A 20,638-nucleotide genomic window follows, 5' to 3' on the forward strand; every position below is an offset into this window, starting at 1 on the left:
CTACTTTTTCCGCGAGCCTTTGAGCTGGCCCCGGTGCGTTCCGGGAGTTGTAGGTCGATATGCCTCAACCTTCGCATCCTGCTGCTTGGCTGGGAGAGCGCCGACCTATAATCTCCCGTCATGCTGAGAGCGCATGCGCCGGCAGGAAAAAAAATCGTCCGTGTGGAAGCGCGGCCGGTGGGGGCTCTGCTGGTCGTTGCAACCCACCGGCATCTCAAGCCCGCCACTGCAGATGTGCGCAGGCGCAGCTGGGTTGGGGCAGTGGACTGCAGCCTCTCCCCACTGCACTGGGGAGCAGGCGCCGTCGCGGGGCTTCATGGGAACCATAGTGTCCAGGTCCGCTGTCCGATGCTACGCTATTTCCCGGCGTGCTCCAGAACGCGCTGGCGCAGGCCAGCGCAGGGGGCTGGCGGGATACGTAGTCTGAAGGGACGCGCTGTACCTGAGTCAGGGTTGGTGCCAGAACTACAACTCCCGACGGGCAGCCCGCTGAGAGGAGACGGAGAGAGGCGTCCTCCATGTTAGTGTCGCAGTGAAGAGCGGCAGCGAGAGAACGGGACAGACCAAGGGCCGAGCGCCGTTGCCCTGTCCCCGTTGACGAGCTGGGCGAGCGGGTCAGTGGCGAGCGGGAGGGCCATGCCTCGGTCTCCATTCGGGACGGGGCTGAGGGAGGGAGGGAGGGAGGCCCAGGGTGACAGCCAAGCCAGTGAAGGGACCGTGGCCGAGCCCTGCTGGAGGGAGGGGGGAGTTGACTCCCACCCCGCCACTCCCTCCCTCCCCTCAATTTCCCCCTCCGCCTCGCCACTTCCCCCTCCACTTCCCCCGTCACCGCCATTCCCCCCCCCCGACCTTTCCACTCCCTCCCCTCTCCACTGCCCCCGTTCTTCCACTCCCTCCCCCCTTCACGTCGCAGGGTTAAAGTCGGGTTCATAACGTTGCCGGGTTAATGTTGGATTTATAATGTCACCTGGCTAAAGTCGGCTTTATAACTTCGCCGGGTTAAAGTCGGGTTCAATGCATCGTCGGGTTAAAGTCGGATTTATTGAATCGCCGGGTTAAAGTCGGGTTCATTGCATCGCCGGGTTAAAGTCGGGTTCATTGCATCGCCGGGTTAAAGTCGGGTTCATTGCATCGCCGGGTTAAAGTCGGGTTCATTGCATCGCCGGGTTAAAGTCGGGTTCATTGCATCGCCGGGTTAAAGTCGGGTTCATTGCATCGCCGGGTTAAAGTCGGGTTCATTGCATCGCCGGGTTAAAGTCGGGTTCATTGCATCGCCGGGTTAAAGTCGGGTTCATTGCATCGCCGGGTTAAAGTCGGGTTCATTGCATCGCCGGGTTAAAGTCGGGTTCATTGCATCGCCGGGTTAAAGTCGGGTTCATTGCATCGCCGGGTTAAAGTCGGGTTCATTGCATCGCCGGGTTAAAGTCGGGTTCATTGCATCGCCGGGTTAAAGTCGGGTTCATTGCATCGCCGGGTTAAAGTCGGGTTCATTGCATCGCCGGGTTAAAGTCGGGTTCATTGCATCGCCGGGTTAAAGTCGGGTTCATTGCATCGCCGGGTTAAAGTCGGGTTCATTGCATCGCCGGGTTAAAGTCGGGTTCATTGCATAGTCGGGTTCATTGCATCGCCGGGTTAAAGTCGGGTTCATTGCATCGCCGGGTTAAAGTCGGGTTCATTGCATCGCCGGGTTAAAGTCGGGTTCATTGCATCGCCGGGTTAAAGTCGGGTTCATTGCATCGCCGGGTTAAAGTCGGGTTCATTGCATCGCCGGGTTAAAGTCGGGTTCATTGCATAGTCGGGTTCATTGCATCGCCGGGTTAAAGTCGGGTTCATTGCATCGCCGGGTTAAAGTCGGGTTCATTGCATCGCCGGGTTAAAGTCGGGTTCATTGCATCGCCGGGTTAAAGTCGGGTTCATTGCATCGCCGGGTTAAAGTCGGGTTCATTGCATCGCCGGGTTAAAGTCGGGTTCATTGCATCGCCGGGTTAAAGTCGGGTTCATTGCATCGCCGGGTTAAAGTCGGGTTCATTGCATCGCCGGGTTAAAGTCGGGTTCATTGCATCGCCGGGTAAAAGTCGGGTTCATTGAATCGCCGGGTTCATTGCATCGCTGGGTTCAAGTTGGGTTCGTTGCATCGCCGGGTTCAAGTCGGGTTCGTTGCATCGCCGGGTTAAAGTCGGGTTCGTTGCATCGCCGGGTTAATGTCGGGTTCGTTGCATCGCCGGGTTAATGTCGGGTTCGTTGCATCGCCGGGTTAAAGTCGGGTTCGTTGCATCGCCGGGTTAAAGTCGGGTTCGTTGCATCGCCGGGTTAAAGTCGGGTTCGTTGCATCGCCGGGTTAAAGTCGGGTTCGTTGCATCGCCGGGTTAAAGTCGGGTTCGTTGCATCGCCGGGTTAAAGTCGGGTTCATTGCATCGCCGGGTTAAAGTCGGGTTCATTGCATCGCCGGGTTAAAGTCGGGTTTATTGTATCGCCGGGTTCATTGCATCGCCGCGTTAAAGTAGTGTTCATTGCATCGCCGGGTTAAAGTCGTGTTCATTGCATCGCCGGGTTAAAGTCGGGTTCATTGCATCGCCGGGTTAAAGTCGGGTTCATTGCATCGCCGGGTTAAGTCGGGTTCATTGCATCGCCGGGTTAAGTCGGGTTCATTGCATCGCCGGGTTAAGTCGGGTTCATTGCATCGCCGGGTTAAAGTCAGGTTCATTGCATCGCCGGGTTAAAGTCAGGATCATTGCATCGCCGGGTTAAAGTCAGGTTCATTGCATCGCCGGGTTAAAGTCGTGTTCATTGCATCGCCGGGTTAAAGTCGGGTTCATTGCATCGCTGGGTTAAAGTCGGGTTCATTGCATCGCCGGGTTAAAGTCGGGTTCATTGCATCGACGGGTTAAAGTCGGGTTCATTGCATCACCGGGTTAAAGTCGGGTTCATTGCATCGCCGGGTTAAAGTCGGGTTCATTGCATCGCCGGGTTAAAGTCGGGTTCATTGCATCGCCGGGTTAAGTCGGGTTCATTGCATCGCCGGGTTAAAGTCGGGTTCATTGCATCGCCGGGTTAAGTCGGGTTCATTGCATCGCCGGGTTAAAGTCGGGTTCATTGCATCGCCGGGTTAAAGTCGGGTTCATTGCATCGCCGGGTTAAAGTCGGGTTCATTGCATCGCCGGGTTAAAGTCGGGTTCATTGCATTGCCGGGTTAAAGTCGGGTTTATTGTATCGCCGGGTTCATTGCATCGCCGCGTTAAAGTCGTGTTCATTGCATCGCCGGGTTAAAGTCGGGTTCATTGCATTGCCGGGTTAAAGTCGGGTTTATTGTATCGCCGGGTTCATTGCATCGCCGCGTTAAAGTCGTGTTCATTGCATCGCCGGGTTAAAGTCGGGTTCATTGCATCGCCGGGTTAAAGTCGGGTTCATTGCATCGCCGGGTTAAAGTCGGGTTCATTGCATCGCCGGGTTAAAGTCGGGTTCATTGCATCGCCGGGTTAAAGTCGGGTTCATTGCATCGCCGGGTTAAAGTCGGGTTCATTGCATCGCCGGGTTAAAGTCGGGTTCATTGCATCGCCGGGTTAAAGTCGGGTTCATTGCATCGCCGGGTTAAAGTCGGGTTCATTGCATCGCCGGGTTAAAGTCGGGTTCATTGCATCGCCGGGTTAAAGTCGGGTTCATTGCATCGCCGGGTTAAAGTCGGGTTCATTGCATCGCCGGGTTAAAGTCGGGTTCATTGCATCGCCGGGTTAAAGTCGTGTTCATTGCATCGCCGGGTTAAAGTCGGGTTCATTGCATCGCCGGGTTAAAGTCGGGTTCATTGCATCGCCGGGTTAAAGTCGGGTTCATTGCATTGCCGGGTTAAAGTCGGGTTTATTGTATCGCCGGGTTCATTGCATCGCCGCGTTAAAGTCGTGTTCATTGCATCGCCGGGTTAAAGTCGGGTTCATTGCATCGCCGGGTTAAAGTCGGGTTCATTGCATCGCCGGGTTAAAGTCGGGTTCATTGCATCGCCGGGTTAAAGTCGGGTTCATTGCATCGCCGGGTTAAAGTCGGGTTCATTGCATCGCCGGGTTAATGTTGGGTTCATTGCATCGCCGCGTTAAAGTCGGGTTCATTGCATCGCCGGGTTAAAGTCGGGTTCATTGCATCGCCGGGTTAAGTCGGGTTCATTGCATCGCCGGGTTAAAGTCGGGTTTATTGCATAGCCGGGTTAAAGTCGGGTTCATTGCATCGCCGGGTTAAAGTCGGGTTCATTGCATCGCCGGGTTAAAGTCGGGTTCATTGCATCGCCGGGTTAAAGTCGGGTTCATTGCATCGCCGGGTTAAAGTCGGGTTCATTGCATCGCCGGGTTAAAGTCGGGTTCATTGCATCGCCGGGTTAAAGTCGGGTTCATTGCATCGCCGGGTTAAAGTCGGGTTCATTGCATCGCCGGGTTAAAGTCGGGTTCATTGCATCGCCGGGTAAAAGTCGGGTTCATTGCATCGCCGGGTAAAAGTCGGGTTCATTGCATCGCCGGGTTAAAGTCGGGTTCATTGCATCGCCGGGTTAAAGTCGGGTTCATTGCATCGCCGGGTTAAAGTCGGGTTCATTGCATCGCCGGGTTAAAGTCGGGTTCATTGCATCGCCGGGTTAAAGTCGGGTTCATTGCATCGCCGGGTTAAAGTCGGGTTCATTGCATCGCCGGGTTAAAGTCGGGTTCATTGCATCGCCGGGTTAAAGTCGGGTTCATTGCATCGCCGGGTTAAAGTCGGGTTCATTGCATCGCCGGGTTAAAGTCGGGTTCATTGCATCGCCGGGTTAAAGTCGGGTTCATTGCATCGCCGGGTTAAAGTCGGGTTCATTGCATCGCCGGGTTAAAGTCGGGTTCATTGCATCGCCGGGTTAAAGTCGGGTTCATTGCATCGCCGGGTTAAAGTCGGGTTCATTGCATCGCCGGGTTAAAGTCGGTTTCATTGCATCGCCGGGTAAAAGTCGGGTTCATTGAATCGCCGGGTTCATTGCATCGCCGGGTTAAAGTCGGGTTCATTGCATTGCCGGGTTAAAGTCGGGTTTATTGTATCGCCGTGTTCATTGCATCGCCGCGTTAAAGTCGTGTTCATTGCATCGCCGGGTTCATTGCATCGCCGCGTTAAAGTCGTGTTCATTGCATCGCCGCGTTAAAGTCGTGTTCATTGCATCGCCGGGTTAAAGTCTGGTTCATTGCATCGCCGGGTTAAAGTCGGGTTCATTGCATCGCCGGGTTAAAGTCGGGTTCATTGCATCGCCGGGTTAAAGTCGGGTTCATTGCATCGCCGGGTTAAAGTCGGGTTCATTGCATCGCCGGGTTAAAGTCGGGTTCATTGCATCGCCGGGTTAAAGTCGGGTTCATTGCATCGCCGGGTTAAAGTCGGGTTCATTGCATCGCCGGGTTAAAGTCGGGTTCATTGCATCGCCGGGTTAAAGTCGGGTTCATTGCATCGCCGGGTTAAAGTCGGGTTCATTGCATCGCCGGGTTAAAGTCGGGTTCATTGCATCGCCGGGTTAAAGTCGGGTTCATTGCATCGCCGGGTTAAAGTCGGGTTCATTGCATCGCCGGGTTAAAGTCGGGTTCATTGCATCGCCGGGTTAAAGTCGGGTTCATTGCATCGCCGGGTTAAAGTCGGGTTCATTGCATCGCCGGGTTAAAGTCGGGTTCATTGCATCGCCGGGTTAAAGTCGGGTTCATTGCATCGCCGGGTTAAAGTCGGGTTCATTGCATCGCCGGGTTAAAGTCGGGTTCATTGCATCGCCGGGTTAAAGTCGGGTTCATTGCATCGCCGGGTTAAAGTCGGGTTCATTGCATCGCCGGGTTAAAGTCGGGTTCATTGCATCGCCGGGTTAAAGTCGGGTTCATTGCATCGCCGGGTTAAAGTCGGGTTCATTGCATCGCCGGGTTAAAGTCGGGTTCATTGCATCGCCGGGTTAAAGTCGGGTTCATTGCATCGCCGGGTTAAAGTCGGGTTCATTGCATCGCCGGGTTAAAGTCGGGTTCATTGCATCGCCGGGTTAAAGTCGGGTTCATTGCATCGCCGGGTTAAAGTCGGGTTCATTGCATCGCCGGGTTAAAGTCGGGTTCATTGCATCGCCGGGTTAAAGTCGGGTTCATTGCATCGCCGGGTTAAAGTCGGGTTCATTGCATCGCCGGGTTAAAGTCGGGTTCATTGCATCGCCGGGTTAAAGTCGGGTTCATTGCATCGCCGGGTTAAAGTCGGGTTCATTGCATCGCCGGGTTAAAGTCGGGTTCATTGCATCGCCGGGTAAAAGTCGGGTTCATTGCATCGCCGGGTTATAGTCGGGTTCATTGCATCGCCGGGTTAAAGTCGGGTTCATTGCATCGCCGGGTTAAAGTCGGGTTCATTGCATCGCCGGGTTAAAGTCGGGTTCATTGCATCGCCGGGTTAAAGTCGGGTTCATTGCATCGCCGGGTTAAAGTCGGGTTCATTGCATCGCCGGGTTAAAGTCGGGTTCATTGCATCGCCGGGTTAAAGTCGGGTTCATTGCATCGCCGGGTTAAAGTCGGGTTCATTGCATCGCCGGGTTAAAGTCGGGTTCATTGCATCGCCGGGTTAAAGTCGGGTTCATTGCATCGCCGGGTTAAAGTCGGGTTCATTGCATCGCCGGGTTAAAGTCGGGTTCATTGCATCGCCGGGTTAAAGTCGGGTTCATTGCATCGCCGGGTTAAAGTCGGTTTCATTGCATCGCCGGGTAAAAGTCGGGTTCATTGAATCGCCGGGTTCATTGCATCGCCGGGTTAAAGTCGGGTTCATTGCATCGCCGGGTTAAAGTCGGGTTCATTGCCTCGCCGGGTTAAAGTCGGGTTCATTGCATCGCCGGGTGAAAGTCGGGTTCATTGCATCGCCGGGTTAAGTCGGGTTCATTGCATCGCCGGGTTAAAGTCGGGTTCATTGCATCGCCGGGTTAAAGTCGGGTTCATTGCATCGCCGGATTAAAGTCGGGTTCATTGCATCGCCGGGTTAAAGTCGGGTTCATTGCATCGCCGGGTTAAAGTCGGGTTCATTGCATCGCCGGGTTAAGTCGGGTTCATTGCATCGCGGGGTTAAGTCGGGTTCATTGCATCGCCGGGTTAAGTCGGGTTCATTGCATCGCCGGGTTAAGTCGGGTTCATTGCATCGCCGGGTTAAAGTCGGGTTCATTGCATCGCCGGGTTAAAGTCGGGTTTATTGTATCGCCGGGTTCATTGCATCGCCTCGTTAAAGTCGTGTTCATTGCATCGCCGGGTTAAAGTCGGGTTCATTGCATCGCCGGGTTAAAGTCGGGTTCATTGCATCGCCGGGTTAAAGTCGTGTTCATTGCATCGCCGGGTTAAAGTCGGGTTCATTGCATCGCCGGGTTAAAGTCGGGTTCATTGCATCGCCGGGTTAAAGTCGGGTTCATTGCATCGCCGGGTTAAAGTCGGGTTCATTGCATCGCCGGGTTAAAGTCGGGTTCATTGCATCGCCGGGTTAAAGTCGGGTTCATTGCTTCGCCGGGTTAAAGTCGGGTTCATTGCATCGCCGGGTTAAAGTCGGGTTCATTGCATCGCCGGGTTAAAGTCGGGTTCATTGCATCGCCGGGTTAAAGTCGGGTTCATTGCATCGCCGGGTTAAAGTCGGGTTCATTGCATCGCCGGGTTAAAGTCGGGTTCATTGCATCGCCGGGTTAAAGTCGGGTTCATTGCATCGCCGGGTAAAAGTCGGGTTCATTGCATCGCCGGGTTCATTGCATCGCTGGGTTAAAGTTGGGTTCATTGCATCGCCGGGTTAAAGTCGGGTTCATTGCATCGCCGGGTTAAAGTCGGGTTCATTGCATCGCCGGGTTAATGTCGGGTTCATTGCATCGCCGGGTTAATGTCGGGTTCATTGCATCGCCGGGTTAATGTCGGGTTCATTGCATCGCCGGGTTAAAGTCGGGTTCATTGCATCTCCGGGTTAAAGTCGGGTTCATTGCATCTCCGGGTTAAAGTCGGGTTCATTGCATCGCCGGGTTAAAGTCGGGTTCATTGCATCGCCGGGTTAAAGTCGGGTTCATTGCATCGCCGGGTTAAAGTCGGGTTCATTGCATCGCCGGGTTAAAGTCGGGTTCATTGCATCGCCGGGTTAAAGTCGGGTTCATTGCATCGCCGGGTTAAAGTCGGGTTCATTGCATCGCCGGGTTAAAGTCGGGTTTATTGTATCGCCGGGTTCATTGCATCGCCGCGTTAAAGTCGTGTTCATTGCATCGCCGGGTTAAAGTCGTGTTCATTGCATCGCCGGGTTAAAGTCGTGTTCATTGCATCGCCGGGTTAAAGTCGGGTTCATTGCATCGCCGGGTTAAAGTCGGGTTCATTGCATCGCCGGGTTAAGTCGGGTTCATTGCATCGCCGGGTTAAGTCGGGTTCATTGCATCGCCGGGTTAAAGTCGGGTTCATTGCATCGCCGGGTTAAGTCGGGTTCATTGCATCGCCGGGTTAAAGTCGGGTTCATTGCATCGCCGGGTTAAAGTCGGGTTCATTGCATCGCCGGGTTAAAGTCGGGTTCATTGCATCGCCGGGTTAAAGTCGGGTTCATTGCATCGACGGGTTAAAGTCGGGTTCATTGCATCGCCGGGTTAAAGTCGGGTTCATTGCATCGCCGGGTTAAAGTCGGGTTCATTGCATCGCCGGGTTAAGTCGGGTTCATTGCATCGCCGGGTTAAAGTCGGGTTCATTGCATCGCCGGGTTAAGTCGGGTTCATTGCATCGCCGGGTTAAAGTCAGGTTCATTGCATCGCCGGGTTAAAGTCAGGTTCATTGCATCGCCGGGTTAAAGTCGGGTTCATTGCATCGCCGGGTTAAAGTCGGGTTCATTGCATTGCCGGGTTAAAGTCGGGTTTATTGTATCGCCGGGTTCATTGCATCGCCGCGTTAAAGTCGTGTTCATTGCATCGCCGGGTTAAAGTCTGGTTCATTGCATCGCCGGGTTAAAGTCGGGTTCATTGCATCGCCGGGTTAAAGTCGGGTTCATTGCATCGCCGGGTTAAAGTCGGGTTCATTGCATCGCCGGGTTAAAGTCGGGTTCATTGCATCGCCGGGTTAAAGTCGGGTTCATTGCATCGCCGGGTTAAAGTCGGGTTCATTGCATCGCCGGGTTAAAGTCGGGTTCATTGCATCGCCGGGTTAAAGTCGGGTTCATTGCATCGCCGGGTTAAAGTCGGGTTCATTGCATCGCCGGGTTAAAGTCGGGTTCATTGCATCGCCGGGTTAAAGTCGGGTTCATTGCATCGCCGGGTTAAAGTCGGGTTCATTGCATCGCCGGGTTAAAGTCGGGTTCATTGCATCGCCGGGTTAAAGTCGGGTTTATTGCATCGCCGGGTTAAAGTCGGGTTCATTGCATCGCCGGGTTAAAGTCGGGTTCATTGCATCGCCGGGTTAAAGTCGGGTTCATTGCATCGCCGGGTTAAAGTCGGGTTCATTGCATCGCCGGGTTAAAGTCGGGTTCATTGCATCGCCGGGTTAAAGTCGGGTTCATTGCATCGCCGGGTTAAAGTCGGGTTCATTGCATCGCCGGGTTAAAGTCGGGTTCATTGCATCGCCGGGTTAAAGTCGGGTTCATTGCATCGCCGGGTTAAAGTCGGGTTCATTGCATCGCCGGGTTAAAGTCGGGTTCATTGCATCGCCGGGTTAAAGTCGGGTTCATTGCATCGCCGGGTTAAAGTCGGGTTCATTGCATCGCCGGGTTAAAGTCGGGTTCATTGCATCGCCGGGTTAAAGTCGGGTTCATTGCATCGCCGGGTTAAAGTCGGGTTCATTGCATCGCCGGGTTAAAGTCGGGTTCATTGCATCGCCGGGTTAAAGTCGGGTTCATTGCATCGCCGGGTTAAAGTCGGGTTCATTGCATCGCCGGGTTAAAGTCGGGTTCATTGCATCGCCGGGTTAAAGTCGGGTTCATTGCATCGCCGGGTTAAAGTCGGGTTCATTGCATCGCCGGGTTAAAGTCGGGTTCATTGCATCGCCGGGTTAAGTCGGGTTCATTGCATCGCCGGGTTAAGTCGGGTTCATTGCATCGCCGGGTTAAGTCGGGTTCATTGCATCGCCGGGTTAAGTCGGGTTCATTGCATCGCCGGGTTAAGTCGGGTTCATTGCATCGCCGGGTTAAAGTCGGGTTCATTGCATCGCCGGGTTAAAGTCGGGTTCATTGCATCGCCGGGTTAAAGTCGGGTTTATTGTATCGCCGGGTTCATTGCATCGCCGGGTTAAAGTCGTGTTCATTGCATCGCCGGGTTAAAGTCGGGTTCATTGCATCGCCGGGTTAAAGTCGAGTTCATTGCATCGCCGGGTTAAAGTCGTGTTCATTGCATCGCCGGGTTAAAGTCGGGTTCATTGCATCGCCGGGTTAAAGTCGGGTTCATTGCATCGCCGGGTTAAAGTCGGGATCATTGCATCGCCGGGTTAAAGTCGGGTTCATTGCATCGCCGGGTTAAAGTCGGGTTCATTGCATCGCCGGGTTAAAGTCGGGTTCATTGCATCGTCGGGTTAAAGTCGGGTTCATTGCATCGCCGGGTTAAAGTCGGGTTCATTGCATCGCCGGGTTAAAGTCGGGTTCATTGCATCGCCGGGTTAACGTCGGGTTCATTGCATTGCCCTGTTAAAGTCGGGTTTATTGTATTGCCGGGTTCATTGCATCGCCGGGTTAAAGTCGGGTTCATTGCATCGCCGGGTTAAAGTCGGGTTCATTGCATCGCCGGGTTAAAGTCGGGTTCATTGCATCGCCGGGTTAAAGTCGGGTTCATTGCATCGCCGGGTTAAAGTCGGGTTCATTGCATCGCCGGGTTAAAGTCGAGTTCATTGCATCGCCGGGTTAAAGTCGGGTTCATTGCATCGCCGGGTTAAAGTCGGGTTCATTGCATCGCCGGGTTAAAGTCGGGTTCATTGCATCGCCGGGTTAAAGTCGGGTTCATTGCATCGCCGGGTAAAAGTCGGGTTCATTGCATCGCCGGGTTAAAGTCGGGTTCATTGCATCGCCGGGTTAAAGTCGGGTTCATTGCATCGCCGGGTTAAAGTCGGGTTCATTGCATCGCCGGGTAAAAGTCGGGTTCATTGCATCGCCGGGTTAAAGTCGGGTTCATTGCATCGCCGGGTAAAAGTCGGGTTAATTGCATCGCCGGGTAAAAGTCGGGTTAATTGCATCGCCGGGTAAAAGTCGGGTTCATTGCATCGCCGGGTAAAAGTCGGGTTCATTTCATCGCCGGGTAAAAGTCGGGTTCATTTCATCGCCGGGTTAAAGTCGGGTTCATTGCATCGCCGGGTTAAAGTCGGGTTCATTGCATCGCCGGGTTAAAGTCGGGTTCATTGCATCGCCGGGTTAATGTCGGGTTCATTGCATCGCCGGGTTAAAGTCGGGTTCATTGCATCGCCGGGTTAAAGTCGGGTTCATTGCATCGCCGGGTTAAAGTCGGGTTCATTGCATCGCCGGGTTAAAGTCGGGTTCATTGCATCGCCGGGTTAAAGTCGGGTTCATTGCATCGCCGGGTTAAAGTCGGGTTCATTGCATCGCCGGGTTAAAGTCGGGTTCATTGCATCGCCGGGTTAAAGTCGGGTTCATTGCATCGCCGGGTTAAAGTCGGGTTCATTGCATCGCCGGGTTAAAGTCGGGTTCATTGCATCGCCGGGTTAAAGTCGGGTTCATTGCATCGCCGGGTTAAAGTCGGGTTCATTGCATCGCCGGGTTAAAGTCGGGTTCATTGCATCGCCGGGTTAAAGTCGGGTTCATTGCATCGCCGGGTTAAAGTCGGGTTCATTGCATCGCCGGGTTAAAGTCGGGTTCATTGCATCGCCGGGTTAAAGTCGGGTTCATTGCATCGCCGGGTTAAAGTCGGGTTCATTGCATCGCCGGGTTAAAGTCGGGTTCATTGCATCGCCGGGTTAAAGTCGGGTTCATTGCATCGCCGGGTTAAAGTCGGGTTCATTGCATCGCCGGGTTAAAGTCGGGTTCATTGCATCGCCGGGTTAAAGTCGGGTTCATTGCATCGCCAGGTTAAAGTCGGGTTCATTGCATCGCCGGGTTAAAGTCGGGTTCATTGCATCGCCGGGTTAAAGTCGGGTTCATTGCATCGCCGGGTTAAAGTCGGGTTCATTGCATCGCCGGGTTAAAGTCGGGTTCATTGCATCGCCGGGTTAAAGTCGGGTTCATTGCATCGCCGGGTTAAAGTCGGGTTCATTGCATCGCCGGGTTAAAGTCGGGCTCATTGCATCGCCGGGTTAAAGTCGGGCTCATTGCATCGCCGGGTTAAAGTCGGGTTCATTGCATCGCCGGGTTAAAGTCGGGTTCATTGCATCGCCGGGTTAAAGTCGGGTTCATTGCATCGCCGGGTTAAAGTCGGGTTCATTGCATCGCCGGGTAAAAGTCGGGTTCATTGCATCGCCGGGTAAAAGTCGGGTTCATTGAATCGCCGGGTTCATTGCATCGCCGGGTTAAAGTCGGGTTCATTGCATCGCCGGGTTAAAGTCGGGTTCATTGCATCGCCGGGTTACAGTCGGGTTCATTGCATCGCCGGGTTAAAGTCGGGTTCATTGCATCGCCGGGTTAAAGTCGGGTTCATTGCATCGCCGGGTTAAAGTCGGGTTCATTGCATCGCCGGGTTAAAGTCGGGTTCATTGCATCGCCGGGTTAAAGTCGGGTTCATTGCATCGCCGGGTTAAAGTCGGGTTCATTGCATCGCCGGGTTAAAGTCGGTTTCATTGCATCGCCGGGTAAATGTCGGGTTCATTGAATCGCCGGGTTCATTGCATCGCCGGGTTAAAGTCGAGTTCATTGCATCGCCGGGTTAAAGTCGGGTTCATTGCATCGCCGGGTTAAAGTCGGGTTCATTGCATCGCCGGGTTAAAGTCGGGTTCATTGCATCGCCGGGTTAAGTCGGGTTCATTGCATCGCCGGTTTAAAGTCGGGTTCATTGCATCGCCGGGTTAAAGTCGGGTTCATTGCATCGCCGGGTTAAAGTCGGGTTCATTGCATCGCCGGGTTAAAGTCGGGTTCATTGCATCGCCGGGTTAAAGTCGGGTTCATTGCATCGCCGGGTTAAAGTCGGGTTCATTGCATCGCCGGGTTAAGTCGGGTTCATTGCATCGCCGGGTTAAGTCGGGTTCATTGCATCGCCGGGTTAAAGTCGGGTTCATTGCATCGCCGGGTTAAAGTCGGGCTCATTGCATCACCGGGTTAAAGTCGGGTTCATTGCATCGCCGGGTTAAAGTCGGGTTCATTGCATCCCGGGTTAAAGTCGGGTTCATTGCATCGTCGGGTTAAAGTCGGGTTCATTGCATCGCCGGGTTAAAGTCGGATTCATTGCATCGCCGGGTTAAAGTCGGGTTCATTGCATCGCCGGGTTAAAGTTGGATTCATTTCATTGCCCTGTTAAAGTCGGGTTTATTGTATTGCCGGGTTCATTGCATCGCCGGGTTAAAGTCGGGTTCATTGCATCGCCGGGTTAAAGTCGGGTTCATTGCATCGCCGGGTTAAAGTCGGGTTCATTGCATCGCCGGGTTAAAGTCGGGTTCATTGCATCGCCGGGTTAAAGTCGGGTTCATTGCATCGCCGGGTTAAAGTCGGGTTCATTGCATCGCCGGGTTAAAGTCGGGTTCATTGCATCGCCGGGTTAAAGTCGGGTTCATTGCATCGCCGGGTTAAAGTCGGGTTCATTGCATTGCCGGGTTAAAGTCGGGTTTATTGTATCGCCGGGTTCATTGCATCGCCGCGTTAAAGTCGTGTTCATTGCATCGCCGGGTTAAAGTCGGGTTCATTGCATCGCCGGGTTAAAGTCGGGTTCATTGCATCGCCGGGTTAAAGTCGGGTTCATTGCATCGCCGGGTTAAAGTCGGGTTCATTGCATCGCCGGGTTAAAGTCGGGTTCATTGCATCGCCGGGTTAAAGTCGGGTTCATTGCATCGCCGGGTTAAAGTCGGGTTCATTGCATCGCCGGGTTAAAGTCGGGTTCATTGCATCGCCGGGTTAAAGTCGGGTTCATTGCATCGCCGGGTTAAAGTCGGGTTCATTGCATCGCCGGGTTAAAGTCGGGTTCATTGCATCGCCGGGTTAAAGTCGGGTTCATTGCATCGCCGGGTAAAAGTCGGGTTCATTGCATCATCGGGTTAAAGTCGGGTTCATTGCATCGCCGGGTTAAAGTCGGGTTCATTGCATCGCCGGGTTAAAGTCGGGTTCATTGCATCGCCGGGTTAAAGTCGGGTTCATTGCATCGCCGGGTTAAAGTCGGGTTCATTGCATCGCCGGGTTAAAGTCGGGTTCATTGCATCGCCGGGTTAAAGTCGGGTTCATTGCATCGCCGGGTTAAAGTCGGGTTCATTGCATCGCCGGTTTAAAGTCGGGTTCATTGCATCGCCGGGTTAAAGTCGGGTTCATTGCATCGCCGGGTTAAAGTCGGGTTCATTGCATCGCCGGGTTAAAGTCGGGTTCATTGCATCGCCGGGTTAAAGTCGGGTTCATTGCATCGCCGGGTTAAAGTCGGGTTCATTGCATCGCCGGGTTAAAGTCGGGTTCATTGCATCGCCGGGTTAAAGTCGGGTTCATTGCATCGCCGGGTTAAAGTCGGGTTCATTGCATCGCCGGGTTAAAGTCGGGTTCATTGCATCGCCGGGTTAAAGTCGGGTTCATTGCATCGCCGGGTTAAAGTCGGGTTCATTGCATCGCCGGGTTAAAGTCGGGTTCATTGCATCGCCGGGTTAAAGTCGGGTTCATTGCATCGCCGGGTTAAAGTCGGGTTCATTGCATCGCCGGGTTAAAGTCGGGTTCATTGCATCGCCGGGTTAAAGTCGGGTTCATTGCATCGCCGGGTTAAAGTCGGGTTCATTGCATCGCCGGGTTAAAGTCGGGTTCATTGCATCGCCGGGTTAAAGTCGGGTTCATTGCATCGCCGGGTTAAAGTCGGGTTCATTGCATCGCCGGGTTAAAGTCGGGTTCATTGCATCGCCGGGTTAAAGTCGGGTTCATTGCATCGCCGGGTTAAAGTCGGGTTCATTGCATCGCCGGGTTAAAGTCGGGTTCATTGCATCGCCGGGTTAAAGTCGGTTTCATTGCATCGCCGGGTAAAAGTCGGGTTCATTGAATCGCCGGGTTCATTGCATCGCCGGGTTAAAGTCGGGTTCATTGCATTGCCGGGTTAAAGTCGGGTTTATTGTATCGCCGGGTTCATTGCATCGCCGCGTTAAAGTCGTGTTTATTGTATCGCCGGGTTCATTGCATCGCCGCGTTAAAGTCGTGTTCATTGCATCGCCGGGTTCATTGCATCGCCGCGTTAAAGTCGTGTTCATTGCATCGCCGGGTTAAAGTCTGGTTCATTGCATCGCCGGGTTAAAGTCGGGTTCATTGCATCGCCGGGTTAAAGTCGGGTTCATTGCATCGCCGGGTTAAAGTCGGGTTCATTGCATCGCCGGGTTAAAGTCGGGTTCATTGCATCGCCGGGTTAAAGTCGGGTTCATTGCATCGCCGGGTTAAAGTCGGGTTCATTGCATCGCCGGGTTAAAGTCGGGTTCATTGCATCGCCGGGTTAAAGTCGGGTTCATTGCATCGCCGGGTTAAAGTCGGGTTCATTGCATCGCCGGGTTAAAGTCGGGTTCATTGCATCGCCGGGTTAAAGTCGGGTTCATTGCATCGCCGGGTTAAAGTCGGGTTCATTGCATCGCCGGGTTAAAGTCGGGTTCATTGCATCGCCGGGTTAAAGTCGGGTTCATTGCATCGCCGGGTTAAAGTCGGGTTCATTGCATCGCCGGGTTAAAGTCGGGTTCATTGCATCGCCGGGTTAAAGTCGGGTTCATTGCATCGCCGGGTTAAAGTCGGGTTCATTGCATCGCCGGGTTAAAGTCGGGTTCATTGCATCGCCGGGTTAAAGTCGGGTTCATTGCATCGCCGGGTTAAAGTCGGGTTCATTGCATCGCAGGGTTAAAGTCGGGTTCATTGCATCGCCGGGTTAAAGTCGGGTTCATTGCATCGCCGGGTTAAAGTCGGGTTCATTGCATCGCCGGGTTAAAGTCGGGTTCATTGCATCGCCGGGTTAAAGTCGGGTTCATTGCATCGCCGGGTTAAAGTCGGGTTCATTGCATCGCCGGGTTAAAGTCGGGTTCATTGCATCGCCGGGTTAAAGTCGGGTTCATTGCATCGCCGGGGTAAAGTCGGGTTCATTGCATCGCCGGGTTAAAGTCGGGTTCATTGCATCGCCGGGTTAAAGTCGGGTTCATTGCATCGCCGGGTTAAAGTCGGGTTCATTGCATCGCCGGGTTAAAGTCGGGTTCATTGCATCGCCGGGTTAAAGTCGGGTTCATTGCATCGCCGGGTTAAAGTCGGGTTCATTGCATCGCCGGGTTAAAGTCGGGTTCATTGCATCGCCGGGTTAAAGTCGGGTTCATTGCATCGCCGGGTTAAAGTCGGGTTCATTGCATCGCCGGGTTAAAGTCGGTTTCATTGCATCGCCGGGTAAAAGTCGGGTTCATTGAATCGCCGGGTTCATTGCATCGCCGGGTTAAAGTCGGGTTCATTGCATCGCCGGGTTAAAGTCGGGTTCATTGCCTCGCCGGGTTAAAGTCGGGTTCATTGCATCGCCGGGTTAAAGTCGGGTTCATTGCATCGCCGGGTTAAGTCGGGTTCATTGCATCGCCGGGTTAAAGTCGGGTTCATTGCATCGCCGGGTTAAAGTCGGGTTCATTGCATCGCCGGATTAAAGTCGGGTTCATTGCATCGCCGGGTTAAAGTCGGGTTCATTGCATCGCCGGGTTAAAGTCGGGTTCATTGATTCGCCGGGTTAAGTCGGGTTCATTGCATCGCGGGGTTAAGTCGGGTTCATTGCATCGCCGGGTTAAGTCGGGTTCGTTGCATCGCCGGGTTAAGTCGGGTTCATTGCATCGCCGGGTTAAAGTCGGGTTCATTGCATCGCCGGGTTAAAGTCGGGTTTATTGTATCGCCGGGTTCATTGCATCGCCTCGTTAAAGTCGTGTTCATTGCATCGCCGGGTTAAAGTCGGGTTCATTGCATCGCCGGGTTAAAGTCGGGTTCATTGCATCGCCGGGTTAAAGTCGTGTTCATTGCATCGCCGGGTTAAAGTCGGGTTCATTGCATCGCCGGGTTAAAGTCGGGTTCATTGCATCGCCGGGTTAAAGTCGGGTTCATTGCATCGCCGGGTTAAAGTCGGGTTCATTGCATCGCCGGGTTAAAGTCGGGTTCATTGCATCGCCGGGTTAAAGTCGGGTTCATTGCATCGCCGGGTTAAAGTCGGGTTCATTGCATCGCCGGGTTAAAGTCAGGTTCATTGCATCGCCGGGTTAAAGTCGGGTTCATTGCATCGCCGGGTTAAAGTCGGGTTCATTGCATCGCCGGGTTAAAGTCGGGTTCATTGCATCGCCGGGTTAAAGTCGGGTTCATTGCATCGCCGGGTTAAAGTCGGGTTCATTGCATCGCCGGGTTAAAGTCGGGTTCATTGCATCGCCTGGTTAAAGTCGGGTTCATTGCATCGCCGGGTTAAAGTCGGGTTCATTGCATCGCCGGGTTAAAGTCGGGTTCATTGCATCGCCGGGTTAAAGTCGGGTTCATTGCATCGCCGGGTTAAAGTCGGGTTCATTGCATCGCCGGGTTAAAGTCGGGTTCATTGCATCGCCGGGTTAAAGTCGGGTTCATTGCATCGCCGGGTTAAAGTCGGGTTCATTGCATCGCCGGGTTAAAGTCGGGTTCATTGCATCGCCGGGTAAAAGTCGGGTTCATTGAATCGCCGGGTTCATTGCATCGCTGGGTTAAAGTTGGGTTCATTGCATCGCTGGGTTAAAGTTGGGTTCATTGCATCGCCGGGTTAAAGTCGGGTTCATTGCATCGCCGGGTTAATGTCGGGTTCATTGCATCGCCGGGTTAATGTCGGGTTCATTGCATCGCCGGGTTAATGTCGGGTTCATTGCATCGCCGGGTTAAAGTCGGGTTCATTGCATCTCCGGGTTAAAGTCGGGTTCATTGCATCTCCGGGTTAAAGTCGGGTTCATTGCATCGCCGGGTTAAAGTCGGGTTCATTGCATCGCCGGGTTAAAGTCGGGTTCATTGCATCGCCGGGTTAAAGTCGGGTTCATTGCATCGCCGGGTTAAAGTCGGGTTCATTGCATCGCCGGGTTAAAGTCGGGTTCATTGCATCGCCGGGTTAAAGTCGGGTTCATTGCATCGCCGGGTTAAAGTCGGGTTTATTGTATCGCCGGGTTCATTGCATCGCCGCGTTAAAGTCGTGTTCATTGCATCGCCGGGTTAAAGTCGTGTTCATTGCATCGCCGGGTTAAAGTCGTGTTCATTGCATCGCCGGGTTAAAGTCGGGTTCATTGCATCGCCGGGTTAAAGTCGGGTTCATTGCATCGCCGGGTTAAGTCGGGTTCATTGCATCGCCGGGTTAAGTCGGGTTCATTGCATCGCCGGGTTAAAGTCGGGTTCATTGCATCGCCGGGTTAAGTCGGGTTCATTGCATCGCCGGGTTAAAGTCGGGTTCATTGCATCGCCGGGTTAAAGTCGGGTTCATTGCATCGCCGGGTTAAAGTCGGGTTCATTGCATCGCCGGGTTAAAGTCGGGTTCATTGCATCGCCGGGTTAAAGTCGGGTTCATTGCATCGCCGGGTTAAAGTCGGGTTCATTGCATCGCCGGGTTAAAGTCGGGTTCATTGCATCGCCGGGTTAAGTCGGGTTCATTGCATCGCCGGGTTAAAGTCGGGTTCATTGCATCGCCGGGTTAAGTCGGGTTCATTGCATCGCCGGGTTAAAGTCAGGTTCATTGCATCGCCGGGTTAAAGTCAGGTTCATTGCATCGCCGGGTTAAAGTCGGGTTCATTGCATCGCCGGGTTAAAGTCGGGTTCATTGCATTGCCGGGTTAAAGTCGGGTTTATTGTATCGCCGGGTTCATTGCATCGCCGCGTTAAAGTCGTGTTCATTGCATCGCCGGGTTAAAGTCTGGTTCATTGCATCGCCGGGTTAAAGTCGGGTTCATTGCATCGCCGGGTTAAAGTCGGGTTCATTGCATCGCCGGGTTAAAGTCGGGTTCATTGCATCGCCGGGTTAAAGTCGGGTTCATTGCATCGCCGGGTTAAAGTCGGGTTCATTGCATCGCCGGGTTAAAGTCGGGTTCATTGCATCGCCGGGTTAAAGTCGGGTTCATTGCATCGCCGGGTTAAAGTCGGGTTCATTGCATCGCCGGGTTAAAGTCGGGTTCATTGCATCGCCGGGTTAAAGTCGGGTTCATTGCATCGCCGGGTTAAAGTCGGGTTCATTGCATCGCCGGGTTAAAGTCGGGTTCATTGCATCGCCGGGTTAAAGTCGGGTTCATTGCATCGCCGGGTTAAAGTCGGGTTCATTGCATCGCCGGGTTAAAGTCGGGTTCATTGCATCGCCGGGTTAAAGTCGGGTTCATTGCATCGCCGGGTTAAAGTCGGGTTCATTGCATCGCCGGGTTAAAGTCGGGTTCATTGCATCGCCGGGTTAAGTCGGGTTCATTGCATCGCCGGGTTAAGTCGGGTTCATTGCATCGCCGGGTTAAGTCGGGTTCATTGCATCGCCGGGTTAAGTCGGGTTCATTGCATCGCCGGGTTAAAGTCGGGTTCATTGCATCGCCGGGTTAAAGTCGGGTTCATTGCATCGCCGGGTTAAAGTCGGGTTTATTGTATCGCCGGGTTCATTGCATCGCCGGGTTAAAGTCGTGTTCATTGCATCGCCGGGTTAAAGTCGGGTTCATTGCATCGCCGGGTTAAAGTCGGGTTCATTGCATCGCCGGGTTAAAGTCGTGTTCATTGCATCGCCGGGTTAAAGTCGGGTTCATTGCATCGCCGGGTTAAAGTCGGGTTCATTGCATCGCCGGGTTAAAGTCGGGTTCATTGCATCGCCGGGTTAAAGTCGGGTTCATTGCATCGCCGGGTTAAAGTCGGGTTCATTGCATCGCCGGGTTAAAGTCGGGTTCATTGCATCGCCGGGTTAAAGTCGGGTTCATTGCATCGCCGGGTTAAAGTCGGGTTCATTGCATCGCCTGGTTAAAGTCGGGTTCATTGCATCGCCGGGTTAAAGTCGGGTTCATTGCATCGCCGGGTTAAAGTCGGGTTCATTGCATCGCCGGGTTAAAGTCGGGTTCATTGCATCGCCGGGTTAAAGTCGGGTTCATTGCATCGCCGGGTTAAAGTCGGGTTCATTGCATCGCCGGGTTAAAGTCGGGTTCATTGCATCGCCGGGTTAAAGTCGGGTTCATTGCATCGCCGGGTTAAAGTCGGGTTCATTGCATCGCCGGGTTAAAGTCGGGTTCATTGCATCGCCGGGTTAAAGTCGGGTTCATTGCATCGCCGGGTTAAAGTCGGGTTCATTGCATCGCCGGGTTAAAGTCGGGTTCATTGCATCGCCGGGTTAAAGTCGGGTTCATTGCATCGCCGGGTTAAAGTCGGGTTCATTGCATCGCCGGGTTAAAGTCGGGTTCATTGCATCGCCGGGTTAAAGTCGGGTTCATTGCATCGCCGGGTTAAAGTCGGGTTCATTGCATCGCCGGGTTAAAGTCGGGTTCATTGCATCGCTGGGTTAAAGTCGGGTTCATTGCATCGCCGGGTTAAAGTCGGGTTCATTGCATCGCCGGGTTAAAGTCGGGTTCATTGCATCGCCGGGTTAAAGTCGGGTTCATTGCATCGCCGG

General features: G+C 53.6%; 1 protein-coding gene across 7 annotated transcripts in view; it reads left to right on the plus strand.

The window, feature by feature from the left end:
* The first annotated feature begins 470 nt into the window (after positions 1-470).
* srrm2 (serine/arginine repetitive matrix 2) overlaps positions 471-20,638 on the plus strand; it is an 86,850-nt gene continuing 66,682 nt past the window's right edge. For all 7 annotated transcript variants that reach the window (XR_011354252.1, XR_011354253.1, XM_069927105.1 and 4 more), the window contains exon 1: positions 471-614. The gene's annotated coding sequence lies outside the window, so the exon portion shown is untranslated. The remainder of the gene's footprint in view (positions 615-20,638) is intronic.

This window comes from Narcine bancroftii, chromosome 3, assembly GCF_036971445.1.
Source record: "Narcine bancroftii isolate sNarBan1 chromosome 3, sNarBan1.hap1, whole genome shotgun sequence".
NCBI classification, from domain to species: Eukaryota; Metazoa; Chordata; class Chondrichthyes; order Torpediniformes; family Narcinidae; genus Narcine; species Narcine bancroftii.